This window comes from Mus caroli, unplaced genomic scaffold, assembly GCF_978045245.1.
Source record: "Mus caroli unplaced genomic scaffold, Mus_caroli_1 scaffold_12, whole genome shotgun sequence".
Taxonomy (NCBI): Eukaryota; Metazoa; Chordata; class Mammalia; order Rodentia; family Muridae; genus Mus; species Mus caroli.
Window position 1 is genome coordinate 62,030,933 of NW_028227267.1, and position 15,748 is coordinate 62,046,680.

Sequence of the window (15,748 nt, forward strand, 5' to 3'; positions counted from 1 at the left end):
CTCAGAGCTCAGGATAAGATAAAAATTAGTTTAAAACTCTATGACAGACCTTGACAAAATTAATCGTGGAGACTGGCACAGACTTGGTGTTCCTTCCCTATGCCCTATCTCTTGATTCAGTTTTATTCTGTTTAAAATCCTTTATGAAACTCCTATGCCCATCATAGTCTCAAATGATGTGTTTAAACCTATGTTGTTAATAATGCTCTGTATGCTAAGTTAAAAGGCTTGCAGGTGGTCTGGTCACAACTGGGAAAAATCGGACTGAGTACGCGGACGACATTGCTCCAGGGATCCCAACAGCTGAGACAGTAAACGAGCTGGGTATCCCAAGGACATCTCACCAGTTCCAGCCAGAGATCTGATCTACGTGCACCTACATCGTGCCCAGACCCTCAAGCCTCGCTAAAAGGGCCCCTGCCTAGTTCTGTTTACTAATGCTTCTTGTTCTGTTTTTGTTCCCATGTTAAAATAGAGTCTTTCATTTGGTGCATTATGCAGTATCTGAAATTCTAAGATTAGAATTATTTACTAAAAGAAGGGGGGAATGAAAGAGGAAAATTACTGAACTCTCCAACTCAGAGCCCTCCTACCCCTCCCATCTGGAGATTGTTCCCGGAACCCTCCAGAACTCTCACCCCAGAGTACATTCTGAACTCTCACACCAGAGTCAGACCCCCTCTCAAATGAAAACTGTTCCGGGGACATTTCTGAGATAAGGGTTTCCTGGAACGAACCCAGTCCAACCCCTCCCAACTAAGGACTGTGCCAGGGACATTTTTGAGATAAGGGTGTGAGTAAAAACCTCAGTTCCAATGAATCAAGTACATGGCCAAAGTGTGGGACGCGGTTGCAAAAGCACTTTGGAAAAACCCTTGGTTGAATCACTTAGTGACGTAAAAACTGTATTTTCCCTGCCCTGCTCCCCCCTTGCCCTCCTCTTATAAAAGCTTGTGAAAATTTGGGCTAATTGCCGAATCCCCTCTGCACCTTGCAGGCTGCATGAGATTCGACCCCAGATATCTGGTATATGTGCTTTTATGTGCTTTCTTGTCGTTGCTATATTAAATCTTACTCTCTATACATCTTAAGTACCGGTCTCAGTGTCTTCTTGGGTGCGCGGCTGACCCGAGGCTTGAGTAAGTGCCTCCCTTTGGGAGTTTTGGAGTCTTTCAGGGCCATTTGCAAGGGTAACCTTTGAAGCCAGTAGTTCATCCTACCAATGATCAAGCTCCTTCCCTGATTCTCTCTGCTAAACGAACTGACTAAGCTAACACACTCATGTTAGTTATGACCCAGACCTCCTGCTGCTGAGCCTTTAACCTCCTCATACTTCTGTTTTGAATTAGGTTGGGTCCTCTGAGGAAAGAAAAGCCTGGAGTTTTCTGTCTCCCCCCCTTACCAAAATCTCTAAGCCCCAACCCTGGAGCTGCAGGTGTGGAAGTGGCCTGCTTCTCTTGTGAGTAGCCCCTTGCTTTCAGCAAAGGACAGGGTGGCAGTGGTAGCCTCTGGCCTCTTTGGCCTTTCTCCCATAGTAAAACCTCCTCCCTACAAACAAACTGGGCCACAGACTGAGCCTTTGTCTTTGGTGTGGAGTCTTAACCTTTCATTTGGAGTGTTGACCCTTTAGGTGGGTGCTGGCTAAGTGGGAGAACATCTGGCCTTCCACTGGGCTCACCTGGACTTCAGCCTGTGGGGAGTTTCTGACACAGTGAGCTACAGGGTTGGGCGTGGGAGGATGGGAATCATGGTTCAAAGCCACAGACTCCCACTGTTCTAACCAAGTTTTACCTTTTTTTTTTCTTGAATAAAATCCTTATTTCCTGTATGCCCTTAGGGTAATTTCCAGAGCAAATGTTTTGGGTTTTGCTCACAAATTTCCCCAGTATGTTTGCTTGGTTGGAGACTGAGGCACTCCCTGCCGCTGTGTTGCAGTGCATGGTAGCATCTTGTTCATATGACCACTGACCAGTGGGTGGAAGCAATAGGCTAGAACCTGAAGCAGATAAACCCTTCACAGGCATGCCAGTAGTGACCTTCCAGCCAGTTAGACACTGTCATGTAAAGTGGTGGCTCTCAACCTTCCTAATGCTACTACCCTTTAATGCAATCTCTCATACCCCCAACCATAAAATTATTTTCCTTGCTACTTTATAACTGTAATTTTGCCACTGTAATGAATCCGAGGCTGTAAATATCTGATATGCAGAATATCTGATCTGCAACCCCTGTGGGGATCACGACCCACAGGTTGACCCACTGGTGTGAATGCTATAGCTTCCTGAGGTAGAAAGCAAACTCTTAAAACACTGACTTCGGATCCCAAAAGGTCTGTGTTCTCCCATAATGCAAAATGCATTTAGTCCAACTTTAAGAGTCTTCATAGTGGGGCTGAAGAGATGAGGGCTCACGAGTCCAGAGCACTTACTGTTCTTAGGAAGGATGGGAATTCAGTTCCCAGCACCCACGTCAGATGTGTTGCAGCTGTTTGTGACTTCAACTTCAGGGGATCTAATACCCTCTTCTGGCTGTTCTGAGCACTGTGTATGTACACACACACACACACACACACACACACACTATCCTAGTTAGGGTTTTACTGCTGTGAACAAACACCATGACCAAGGCAACTCTTTTTTTTTTTTTTTTTTTTTTTTTTTGGTTTTTCGAGACAGGGTTTCTCTGTGTAGCCTTGGCTGTCCTGGCACTCACTTTGTAGACCAGGCTGGCCTCGAACTCAGAAATCCGCCTGCCTCTGCCTCCCGAGTGCTGGGATTAAAGGCGTGTGCCACCACGCCCGGCTCCAAGGCAACTCTTATAAGGACAACATTTAACTGGGGCTGGCTTACAGGTTCACAGGTTCAGTCCATTATCATCAAGATGGGAGCACGGCAGAATCCAGGCAGGTGTGGTGCAGGCAGAACTGAGAGTTCTACATCTTCATCTGAAGGCTGTTAGGAGAATAGTGGCTTCCAGACTGCTGGGATGAGGGTCTTATAGCCACACCCACAGTGACACACCTACTCCAACAAGGCCATACACCCTAATAGTGCCACTTCCTGGGCCAAGCATATTCAAACCATCACACACACACACTTATTTAAAATATAATATTTTTTAAATCCCCATTGCTTCACCAGTACCAACACTGTTCAAAGTCCAAAGTTCCAAGTGTTTGCTGAGCTGAGTCTCGAGGCAATCTCTCAGCTGTGAGCCCCTGAAAATTAATAAAACAGGAAGCTACAGAATTCCAGGGTGCAATGGCCTAGAGCAACATCCAAACTCATAAAGGAGCATGAAGGACAATAGCAAAGAAACTTTGGGCTGAGTCAAATTTAAATCCCGAGTGGAAGAGATTAGGTTCTGTAGCCACAGCCCAGGGAATATGCATGTATTGGCATCATCCCAACTCCAACAGGTCCGAGCAGCCCTGCAATTCAAAGCACACTTGGCCTGCTTCTTGAGCCAACTCTACTTAGTGCCTTCGGCTTTCCTCGGCATATGCCCTGTGTCCCTGAATCTCCAACATTCTGTGGTCTCCATTACAATTAGGATTCATCCTAAAAAATTTTCTACACAGCCTACTCAGGGGCTCAGTACAAACAACCGAGCCCCCCTGCACATAGCAGGGCCACTCAGGCTTTGCTTCTTAAATCTTGACCAAACGAGCCTCACATTCCGCTCACCCGCAAGGCAGTGCCACGCGGATAATGCCACCTTAACCAGCAGTCAGCCTCCACTTCATTTATTTATTTGAAATTTTATCTTATTTATTTTCTTGACCTGCAACTCACTGTGTAAACCAGGTGGCCTCAAACTCACAGAGATCTGACTGCCTCTGCCTTCCAAGCACTAGGATTAAAAGCATGTGCCACCAGGCCTGGCACAGGGCCTCTTTAATAACAGCTCCAGCCAGGGGCCTCCACGTGCCACTGGAGGAAAGAGGAAAAAATACTTTTTCAGGTTCTCTCCATCTCAGTGTCCTGGGCTTCCTCTTTTCAGACACTCCCCTCCCCTCCCCTCCCCTCCCCTCCCCTCCCCTCCCCTCCCCTCCCCTCCCCTCCCCTCCCCTCCCCTCCCCTCCCCTCCCCTCCCCTCCCCTCCCCTCCCCTCCCCTCCCCTCCCCTCCCCTTTTCTTTTCTTTCCTTTCTTTTCTTTGTATTGCTGAGCATTAAACCCAGAGGCTAGAATGCTCTAGGCAAATGCACCGCCCAGATACTCTCTTCTCCAGAGAAGATCTTTTAAATGCATTAACATTTTAGCACCTTGCATCCCTCCAGGACCTTTCCTATGTCCCCATGCCAAGTGCAGGTTCTCTTTAACAGTACTAATCCTAGTGACAGTCACCTTGTACCTATAGCTTTAAATGTGCCTGTGCTTCTTTCCTTACCAAACCGCATGCCTTTACATCTTTTTGCTCACTATAAACCTGGCTAAATGCAGGCAGCAGTAACAATGCAGCAGACGAGGTGTACACTGTCTGGTTATGCTATCGCAGATTAATGAATTCATTCCTTTAAATTCGGCTCACTCAAAATTTATAGGCTCAGGCAAAATGTAGCCAGATTTATTTCATTTTTGCTAGAATGTAACACAAATGCCCTCTAATTCAATCCCTGATAGATTCCTTACTTGTATCTCAGCCTCATGAACAGTTTTATTCCCCATACGCCCAGCGGTAGTCTGGCCTTCTGAGCTTCCACAGAGAGGTTTACTAAGCTCTGCTTATAGTAGTCTAAGACTTCTCTCACATTTCTTCTGAAGTCCAGTTCCAAGGCCAAAGGACCAAATCATTGGGTTTCTGCAGCAGTGACACCAATCCTGGCCACTATTTTCTGCATTCATTTCTGTCCTCATTACTGTGACAAAATACCAGACAGAAACAACACAAGAGAAAAAAAAAAGTTGTTGGGCTTTATCCATTACAGAGGGAAGGGTAAAGCGGGGTGTTTGGTCCTGGCAGTGAGAACACATGTCAGCAGACCACTAATGTGGCTATAGATGAGAAGGCAGAGAAAACAGGCCAGAGTCAAAGAAAGTGTAACTTCAAAAGCATACCCACGGTGGCCTACTTCTGTTAGCCAGAGCCTACCTCTCCTAGAACCCACGGACTTCAAATAGCACCACAAGGCTAGGAACCAGGCAATCAAAACATGAACCCACAGGGGACACTTCAGACTTAAACCATGAAATATGTTTTAGAAGGTAAACCAAGCCAGGTTAAATGAGCCAAATTTTACATTTTGGAAGAAGCCAAGTCTTAATTCTTGAAATACATAAAATATAAAAGCACTAAATGGATATTCACTCTACAAAAATATTCAATAGATATTCCTTCAACTAGATAGACACCCCGGTGTATTTATATTGTCATATTTAAATAGTTGCAATGAAACTTTATGAAATAGAGGAATTTCTCCAATAAGAGAGATAAGGATATACACTGACATTTAGCCATGAATGCAGATTAGGCATGTCTAAAAATCACAATATATTGAATGGGGAAGTAGGATTTACATAACAATGTCCAAGAATGCTGTGAATTATGGGATACTCACGGTCTTTTATAATATGATTTGAGACTAAATCCCAGGATGCTCTTCGACTCACTTAACATCTCTCTGGGAAGTTCTATGCTTAACGCTGCAGCTGCGCTGGAAGTCATCCAGCTCCGGCTAACATCTCTGTAATTCTTTCTACATCTAATAAAGTCTCTGGAGGCTTCTTACTGTGGTTACATGCTAGCAGAGGCCTTGCCAAAGCCACTTAGCAGAGAACTGGCACAGCAGGTTTCCAGTAACAGAGTGGCCACAGGCAGTCAGCGCAAAGAGCAGAATCGAGTTCTATGGAAAATACACTGCATTTGGAATTTGAAAAAGAGAGTTGGCACTCTTTGTGGTATGACCATACCTGCTGGCAAGACATCCTCCAAGCAACGCTCACTGAAGATACATAGCACGCCACCACATACCGCCTTTTCCATCTCTAATTCCATGTCGCTCCTCCAAGGAATTCTAAGGGGTTTTTATTTTCTCTTCCTTCTTTCCTCTCTGCAAGGGGAATCAAGTCATCCAGTCTTCCCACAAACTATCTGGAGTAGGACGATCAATGGGGCATAACAAAATATTGCCCCAAACAAACCGTGTCTTTTCTTCAGAACTTTCTGTAGACTATAACATGCTTAGAAACAGATCATAATTCTGGAAAGATCTCCTCTAGTAGGGGAGGTAAGATTAGATCCTGTGCAAGCCAGAATCCACATTCGGGTATTCCATGCGTCATAGGGTGGAATGGCTTTCATAAAATTCTCTTCCTGTTTAAGAAGGTGCACCTGCCTTCGAGTCAGGATGTCTCAGGGATTTTGTAAGTACAAGGGGCTTTGGTTGTGGTTTACAGCTGGCCAAACCGAACAGCACCTAGGAATCAGGACTGTTGGCATAGTTTTGGTAGTCAGTCAGTCCACATCAAGGTTAACATAATAACATCAGCAGCAACAACAACAAGACTTGTATTGATCCATTTTCTGTCGTTCTCACATCTGAACCTGGATAGTTTGGTTTCTTAGGCTCATGGATCTGGAAGCTCAAGAGCATGGAATGAGGGCCTCTTAGCTCAGGTATGAGATCACAGACACTCACATCCCAGTGGTGGCAGCTCAGACACAGAGTGGCAAATGGCACATGCAGAAGAGGCAGTCTGGAGAGGTGCAAAGTTCTCTTATGGCAATTGCTGCAGGAACCAATCCAGCTCCAAGAGGCATCCATTAACCCTTTCTGGGGCTGGTGCTCGAGAGCTAGTCACTTTCTGTATTAGTTACTCCTCCATTACTTAAACAAGACACCATGACTGAGGCAATTTATAGAAGGAAGGTGTAATGGATATTCCTGGTTGTCAACTTGACTGTATCTGGAATGAACTACAGTCCAGAAATGGAAGGCTCACCTGTGAACCTAATCTGGAGGCTGGGACATAGAAGTTTCTGACCTGGATCTTGGTATGGAGATCTTGAGGCATAGTGGCTATGAATTCCAGAAAATTAAAACGGGGAGATCTCCGAGTTCAAGGCACAGAGGCCAGAAATAGATGTGCCTGTCCTGCTCCATCACTTGCCACCATATTCCTTTCTGGCAGAAAATAGACAACTACATCAATGGGTCAGAAGAGACACCCACATTGAAGGAACAAAAGCTGTTCAGCCTTTTCCACAGTGGATGCTGGAGCCAGTGGAGAGCCACATGCAGAGAGAAAGAATTAACACAGACACTTACTCAGGCTTACACCCTTTACAAAATTAACTCTATGTAGGTCACAAACTCCGTTGTAAGATGGAAAATCATGAAACTCCTAGAAGATGATACCTGTGAAAAGTGAGTGTTCTTAGGGGGACAGAGACTTTCAGATCCTGATATTTATTCAAAGGAAATGACAGCTAACATCTGCACAGAAATCCGCACATGGATATTTGTATCGGCTCGCATGGATATTTATAGCAGCCTTATTCACAATGCCAGAGCACGGAAGCAACCAAAACGCCCTTGGGTGGCTGGATGAACATACAAACAGCACCCAATGGCTGTTATTCAGCACTGAAGATGCAGGAGCCATCAAGCCGTGGCCAGACATCGAGGAAACTTAAATGCACATCACTCGGTGTTGAACAAAGCCATCTGAAAAGGCCGCACCGCTTTCAGTGTATGACATTCTGGAAAACGCAAACGTGTGAAGGAGGTAAAAATGTTCATGGTGGGCAAGAACCTGGGGTAAGAGCAGGGTGGGAAGTTAGAACGAAAACAACTTGGAGAAGTGAGAAGTTTCTTCACGAGAATGTCATGACACAGTCTTTATACATTCGTTCAGATCTCTGGACTCTATGAGGTCAAGGGTGGACTCTGATGTGGCAGTGTGGGCTGTGACAACTGTCTCCCTCTGGTGGAGGATATGGGCAATGTCTGGACCTATGTGTGTGTGTGGGGTGGGGTGGGGGGTGGGGGGTAGGAAGTGCACAGAAACTGTGCTTGCTGCAAAAATCTTTTTGCGAAACTTAAACTGATTGAAGGTAATAGTTGTTCCTTCCTCCCTTTAAAAATTTTTTACAAGTATTTTTTAGGGCTGGAGAAATGGCTCAGAGGTTAGTTAAGAACATTTACTGCTCTTACAGAGGACTTGGGTTTGGTTTCCAGCACCCACATGGTAACTAAAACTCCAGGTTTAAAACTAAAGTTCCAGGAGGAATCCAGCGCCATCTTTGGGCTGAGTTTGGTACTGCATTCATATGGTGCATATGCATATATGTAGGTAAAACATTCATTCACAAGATAAAAAAAAACACATAAAACCTCTTTAAATGTATTTATTTTGTGTATGAAGTGTAGGTACATGTGGGTGTAAGTGTGTGAAAATCTTATTTTTTTCTAAGATTTATTTATGTAGGAGCTGGCTCAGTGGTTAAGAGCACTCACTGCTTTTCTGAAGGTCCAGAGCTCAAATCCCAGCAACCACATGGTGGCTCACAACCATCTGTAAGGAGATCTGATGCCCTCTCCTGGTGTGTCTGACAGTATGTATGTACACACACACACACACACATGTGTATATATATATATATATATATATATATATAATATTTTTTTAAAAAAAGAAATAAAGTGTGGATTTTGGGGCTATGCCCCATGCACCAAATGTATATATGTATATGTTTATCTATCTATCTATCTATCTATCTATCTATCTATCTATCTACACACACACACACATATATATATACACATATTTGTGTAGGTATACCTGTTTGTATGTAAGTATGCATGAATACTTGTGGAATAGATGAAACAAAACAACTAGAGGCTTTGGCTTTTTGTTTGTTTGTTTGTTTGTTTGTTTGTTTTGTTTTTTGAGACAGGGTTTCTCGGTGTAGCCCTGGCTGTCCTGGAACTCACTCTGTAGACCAGGCTGGCTTCGAACTCAGAAATCTGCCTGCCTCTGCCTCCCGAGTGCTGGGATTAAAGGCGTGCGCCACCACGCCCGGCGTTCACTTTGGCTATTTTTAAGACTCTGCTTTGAACAGCTCCCTGATCTTACCATCTTCCTTAGGAAGAGGGCCAATGGTTTTCCTCTTCATGGTGGAGGTTGCTAGAATAACTTGAAATGAGGTAGGGGCTGGGTAGTCCAACAACACATCTTTGAAAGGCTGAGCACTGTAAACTGCTCAGTCTATGAATGTGGATGTCTCAGTGGTCTCAGTGGTACCAATCTGGTACTGAAGGAATAGAAAACTGTCTGGAGACCAGTGTCGGCACAGAATAGCAGCACCATCAGAGACAAACATGTTCATCAGCAGGAAGCAAGGCAGGCATGCAGAAATCACTGGGGCTCCCTTGGATTGCTTTAAAAACTTGGTTTTGAAATTAAAATAATTGCATAGTGTACCCCCATCCCTTTCCTCTCTCCAATCCCTCCCATGCTCCTCTTGCTCCCTTTCTCATTCGTGCCTGACTTTTCTCTGTTACTGTTACATATTTGGCTACTATCACCATATGAGCACCATCTTTGCAACCTTAGAACATTTTGCCACACCGGCCATTATTGTGATTCATAGGTGTCACAGCTAGGCAGGACTCTTGGTTGCTTCTGTCCCCTTGGAAGCTGCACAGAGCCTTCCAGTTCTCTCTCTCTCTCTGTCTCGTGTGTGTGTGTGTGTGTGTGTGTGTGTACACAACCTGCTCCCTGCTCAGTGTTACTTTTACATATATGATTCAAGGCTGACCACTTGGTACTGGAAAGCCAATTAAGGAAGACTATGTCTCCTGCTTTCCCCATTCTTGACTTCCTGTAATCCACTGTTGGGCCCCAAGAGGTTTCTCCCTTCCACACTGGCGTGTCTACTGTCACTATCACTGTTCATGTCTTGTGTAGGCAGCTACAGTATTGAGGTATCATGGTGTCGCATTCCTGTCATTTCTAGGAGACACAATCTCACAATAGATTTCTTGACCCTTTGGCTCTTACAACCCTTCTGACCTCTTTCCTGTGACTCTTGTCCCTGCCCTTTAGGTTCAGGAGTTGTGGGATAGATATCCCCTGTGGCTGGGATCCCCATGACCAGTTGTCTTTTATTTACAACCGTTGTTATGTTCTGTAATGGTTTCTGTGTGTTGTTAAGAGAAGTTTCTTTGATGGGGCGTGAATGCTACACTTAATTGTGGGTAGGAGGATGACTTTTAGAATACAGTTTAGGAATTACATTGGTTTAGTAAAGTGGTGGTATAAGGTTTCCTCTAAGATCCATGACCTCACTAGTCTCGGGAAGTTAACTAGGTTTCCAGTACTAGGCATATTTTACTTCCTATTGAGTGGGTCATAAGTCCAATTAGATGGCTGTTGGCTACTACCAAGACATGAGTACCACCATTGCATCCTTAGAGATACCTTGCCGCACTAGCCACTTTTGTGGCTCATAGATGTCACAGCTAAGTACTAGTCCCTGGGGATGCTTTTAAAGGTCAGATCGCTCAGGCCCTCTGCACCTCTTTACTCGGATCCCTGCTGGAGGGTGTTTCTTACTCTGGGGGGGCGGGGAGGAGATCTTTTCCATCATTTAATCTTGCCTCAATGGTCTCACAGGCCTGTCCAGAGGCAGTCTCCTAGTTGATTCCAGATACTAACAAATTGATGATCAAGATTAGCCACCACAAGCATGTTTGGTGGAAATATTGCTTCTGTGCCAGGACAATGTCAAATACAGGGCAGTAAGCAAAAGGACGGCTACTACCTATAAGCCCCCACCCACCATACACATTCCAAGTGGGAAGTGCGCAGTTAAAAATGCAAACCGCCAAAACTTATTTCCTGTCATTCATTGGATTCATTCACCCTTGGAAATTGAGAACCGATACTTTTTTTTTTCCGGCTGAGTTAGAGTGAAGAGCATTGTGGAGCAGAAATGACGTCAGGACACTGAGACTGCGGCCAGCTGCTGGGGCCAGCCTGGAGCCTTACACAATCATAGCAGATGAACTCTCACCTACATCATGCCCAGACCCTCAAGCCTCACTAAAAGGGTCCCTGCCTAGTCCTGTTTGCTATCCCTTCTTAGTCTGTTTTTTTTTCCCATGGTAAAATAGAGTAAATGTAGTACAGTTTATGGTCCTCCAGCGTCAATACTAACCTATAGTTAAGATAGAAGAAGAGTATGATTTCTATTCTCCACATAGAGAAATAGACTTCTAAAATTCTAAGATTAGAATTACTTAGTAGAAGAAGAAGGGAATGAAAGAAAGAAAACTAAATTCAAGACTTTAAAGCCCTAGCCAGAAAGTTTATTCAAAGTCCATGTCTCAAAAGGACAATCTCCCGGACAAGCTCTAGATGATTAATGGACCACCTGCTGATATGGTTTGGGTTTTAGCCAGATGTCCTGCCGATCAAGATAAACACCCTCCCTTTAGAGTTACTATCACATACTGCTCTCTGATGTTTAAATTGCCCATTTGTGTGTAACTGTGCTGATTCCACCCCCAGCCCCAGACCCTTTTCTATAAAAACCCCTAGCTTTCGAGCCTTGTGGCCGACATCTGTTATCTCCTGTGTGAGATGCATGTCGGTCTGGAGCTCCGTCATCAAACTACCTCGTGTGTTTACATCAAGACGGTCTTCTTCGAGATTTTTGGGTGCACGCAGAATTGGAAAAAGAGTGGGGGTTTCCCCACTAGGTTCTTTCACAAACCAAATCAAAAATCCCCAAAACAACAACAAAAAAAAAACCAACTAGGGGAAGAAAGGGCTTATTTTGTTTACATGCACTTAACATCTATCAAAAGCAGTGAGGGCAGAAACTCACACAGGGCAGGAACCTGGAGGCAGGAGCTGATGCAGAGGCCATGCAGGGGTGCTGCTTACATGGCCTGTTCAACCTGCTTTCTTACACAACCCAGGATCATAGCCTCGGGATGGCCCCACCTGCAGTAGGCTAGGTCCTCTCCCATCCATCACTGATTAAGAAAATGCCTTACAACTGGATCTTATGGAGGCATTTTCTCAGTCCCTCCCCTTAAATGACTTTAGCTTGTGTCAAGCTAACATAAGTCTATCTGGGATAAAAGGGAATCTCCATCAGGCCCTGGATATAGAAGAACAAAGGCCAGCACACAGGAGCATAAGCTGGAGGCTCCAGTGCCTTCACCTTGGGACCTAAATGTGGGTTGCCAAGCCAGATGAGGGTAGAGTGGTGCCATACCCCCCAACCCCAAAAGCTCTCAGAGAGCACAGCAGGAGTGGGGCTGCTTGCTTCCCAAACCAGGCTTGGGCCTACTCAACCCAATAGAGACAAAGGCCACAGCACGATAAACCCAATTAGGCTTCTGGTTTCCACACCAGAGAACTAACTTCTCAGAAATAATGCCAAGGCAACTACATTGGTATTTGAATTGGTGCTCATTAACATTTGCCTGTCTACAATCAGGTCCGCATATGCAAATTAGGTGCCTTTCCTCTCTAGTCCCTTTTCCTCCCTCTTCCCTGACTTCCCTAGCCAACCATTGCCATTTCAATAAAGATCTGCTTAACCACACAGTCTCCGGTGTCTTTACACCCACCATGCTCCACCCGCCCTGCTCCCTAGCATCTCTGTATCCTGAGTTGGGGACAGGGAATCTAAAGACCTCGGGACGCCAGAACTTGTGACATGCCTAGGACCATGTTGAACTGACTGTTTGGAAATACAGAAGCAACACGATAAAAAAAATCTTTTTTTTTTCCCTAAAAAGTCTCACCATCCTTCTAGCCAATCAGCGGCGAGGACACAACCTCAAAGAGAATTCGAATGCAGCAGCCATAAAGAAAAGAGAAGGAGGGAGACGATACTCTAGAAAGGAAGAAAAGCGTTAAAATTCTCAAAGTAAGTCCTGGAAAACCACCAGACATCCCTAAAATGGCGCGGGGATGTGACTTGGTTGTTTGCGTGAAGCCTTGGGTTCTATCCCCAGCGTGGCATAAACGGGCTTCGTGGTCTCAGCACTCAGGAGGAAGAGGCCAGAAGATCCCGAGTTCAAGAGCATCTTTGACTACATAGCAAGTTCAAGCAGGACAAGCTGGTCTGTCAGAATCACTGTCTCAGAAAACAAACAAGCAGGCAAGCAAAAGAGCCGATGAAGCCAGTCTGCTAGAGCCAATGCAGAATTGGTTCTTTAGTTGACACAGAGCAATTAGGACTTTACAAACTGCAAGAAACAGCTGATCCGGGTTGGAGCTGCTCTCTATGACAACTGACTAGCAGGTAAGGTTTTGAAATTAATGGATGCATTTCACAGGCAATAGCAATAAACTTGTGATGATCATGTGTTTCTGGGGGTAATCTCTGGGGGTTCTTTTATAGGTCCAAGACTGGAAACAGAGCAGGATAGTTGTAACTGTCAGGCAAGGGCCTTTATTTTCACTGATTCTTTAGCCTCAGTTTATATGGTGCCAATAATTTCATCTCCCTGGAGGGTTTTTTTCACAAGCAGTGGTTAATTAAGAAGCTTTTGGGGTCTGGCTTTAGGCAGAATTTTATTATCTACTAAGAAAAGAACACAGAAGGCTTGTAAAAAACCTAAGACTTAATAAAAACATAGAACATTATAGATATTTAATGAAGGTGAGGTATATAATACCACGTTTACACTCACAAAAAATTATTAAGATAGGGCTGAAGAGTTAAGAGTGTTTGCTGCTAGCCGGGCATGGTGGCACACACCTTTAATCCCAGCACTTGGGAGGCAGAGGTAGGCAGATTTCTGAGTTTGACGCCAGCCTGGTCTACAGAGTGAGTTCCAGGACAGCCAGGGCTACACAGTGAAACCCTGTCTTGAAAAACCACACACAAAAAAAGTGTCTGCTGCTCTTGCAGAGGACCTGAGATCTGGTATACAGCTCACAAGTGTCTATAACTCAAGTTCCTTGAAGGGCATCTGAGTGCGCGCGCACACACACACACACACACACACACACACACACACACACACAAATAGCCTGACATGGTAGTGCATACCTTTAATCTCAGTACTTGGGAGGCAGAAATAAGAAGATCTCTGTAAATCTGAAGTTAGCCTAGTCTATATTGTAAGTTCTCGGCCAGCCAGGGCTATGTAGAAAAAAACCTCTCTCTCTCTCTCTCTCTCTCTCTCTCTCTCTCTCTCTCAATCAATCAACAATCAATAAAAGGAGAGGCAGGGAGCAGAGGGGGTGAGAGAAGACACTGTGTTTCTATGCTTAGAAAGAGTGATCTGAAGCAGGAAGATCCTGGGACTGGAGGTAAGGGCAAATGTGCATGTGTGAGTGTGAGGGAAGATTTTTTTGAGCACATTTGTTTAAAAGGAATACTAAGTTTTGGGGTTTTTTTTTGTTTTGTTTTGTTTTGGTTTTGGTTTTTCGAGACAGGGTTTCTCTGTATAGCTCTGGCTGTCCTGGAGCTCACTTTGTAGACCAGGCTGGCCTCGAACTCAGAAATCCGCCGCCTCTGCCTCCCGAGTGCTGGGATTAAAGGCGTGCACCACCACGCCCAGCTGGAATACTAAATTTAACATAAATTTGAATCCCGTTTACATAAATTATTAGTTCTGATCTCAGGCATATTACTTATATTACTTGACTCTTTTCTTTCTCAGTTTTCTGCAGTTGAAAAAAAAAAAAGTTTATCATGCTATTTGCAGGAAAACAACAACCTGGAAATCATATGTTAAAGACACAGGCCAGATTCAGCAAGGTAAGTAATGCATGTTTTCTTCATAAGATTATTATTATAAGATTATTATTTACAATCACACATATGTGATTACAGAGAAATGAGGTGGATCATAGCAAGCCATCTGCTAGACTTGTGAGGATTAGATACATTGATACATGTAAAGCAAGAGTATCCATGTCAGATATACCATAAGTGCTAAATAAGTGCTAATAATGATTACTGTTATCATTTTGTTTTTTAAATACCTTTAGAGGAGGTGAAGAAGATGCTGGAGAGGGGGCTGGTTTGGCAGTGGTGTGGAGAGAAGGAGAGGGCTCCAGAGCTTCTGGATTGACTGGGTGCCCTAGGCAAGAGGAGGGTCCTTTCCTGTGTCAAGGAAACAGGCAAAGGAAGGTTTCAGATGCAAATGGCTTGGACTTTGATGGGTGAACAGAGGGCAGGAGTCTGTGTGTGATCTCCATTTTATCTGAATAGCTGAATTTGTTGTGGAGCAGAGCTGTGTGTGACAGAGCTCCTTTCAGCCTGCAGGATGGCCTCTCCCCAGCACAGATTTCCAACAGTTACTTAATTACTATAGGGCAAGGAATAAACAATACATTTATTTTGCTTGAATGATGTCAGATAGTTCTAAATCGAGCAAAATCTCCCTCACTTAGAAAAGAAATCTCTGTGCTGGAAGTTGGCTCAGCAGCTGAGGGCACTCTGGAGGGCTCTTCCCAGCCTGATCTACATATCGGGTTCCGGGTCAGCCAGGGCTACATACTAAAAAAGAGAGGAAGAAAGAAAGAAAAAAGGAAAGAAAGAAAGAACGAAAGAACGAAAGGAAGGAAGGAAGGAAGGAAGGAAGGAAGGAAGGAAGGAAGAAAGAAAGAAAGAAAGAAAGAAAGAAAGAAAGAAAGAAAGAAAGAGGGAGAAAGAAAGAGGAGAGAACTTGTAAGTGAAAACATTTGAGAAACTGAATCATAGAAATAAAATAGGTATTAGTGCCAAAGAGATGATATCAGTAGACAAATGAGTGTGTTAATGTAT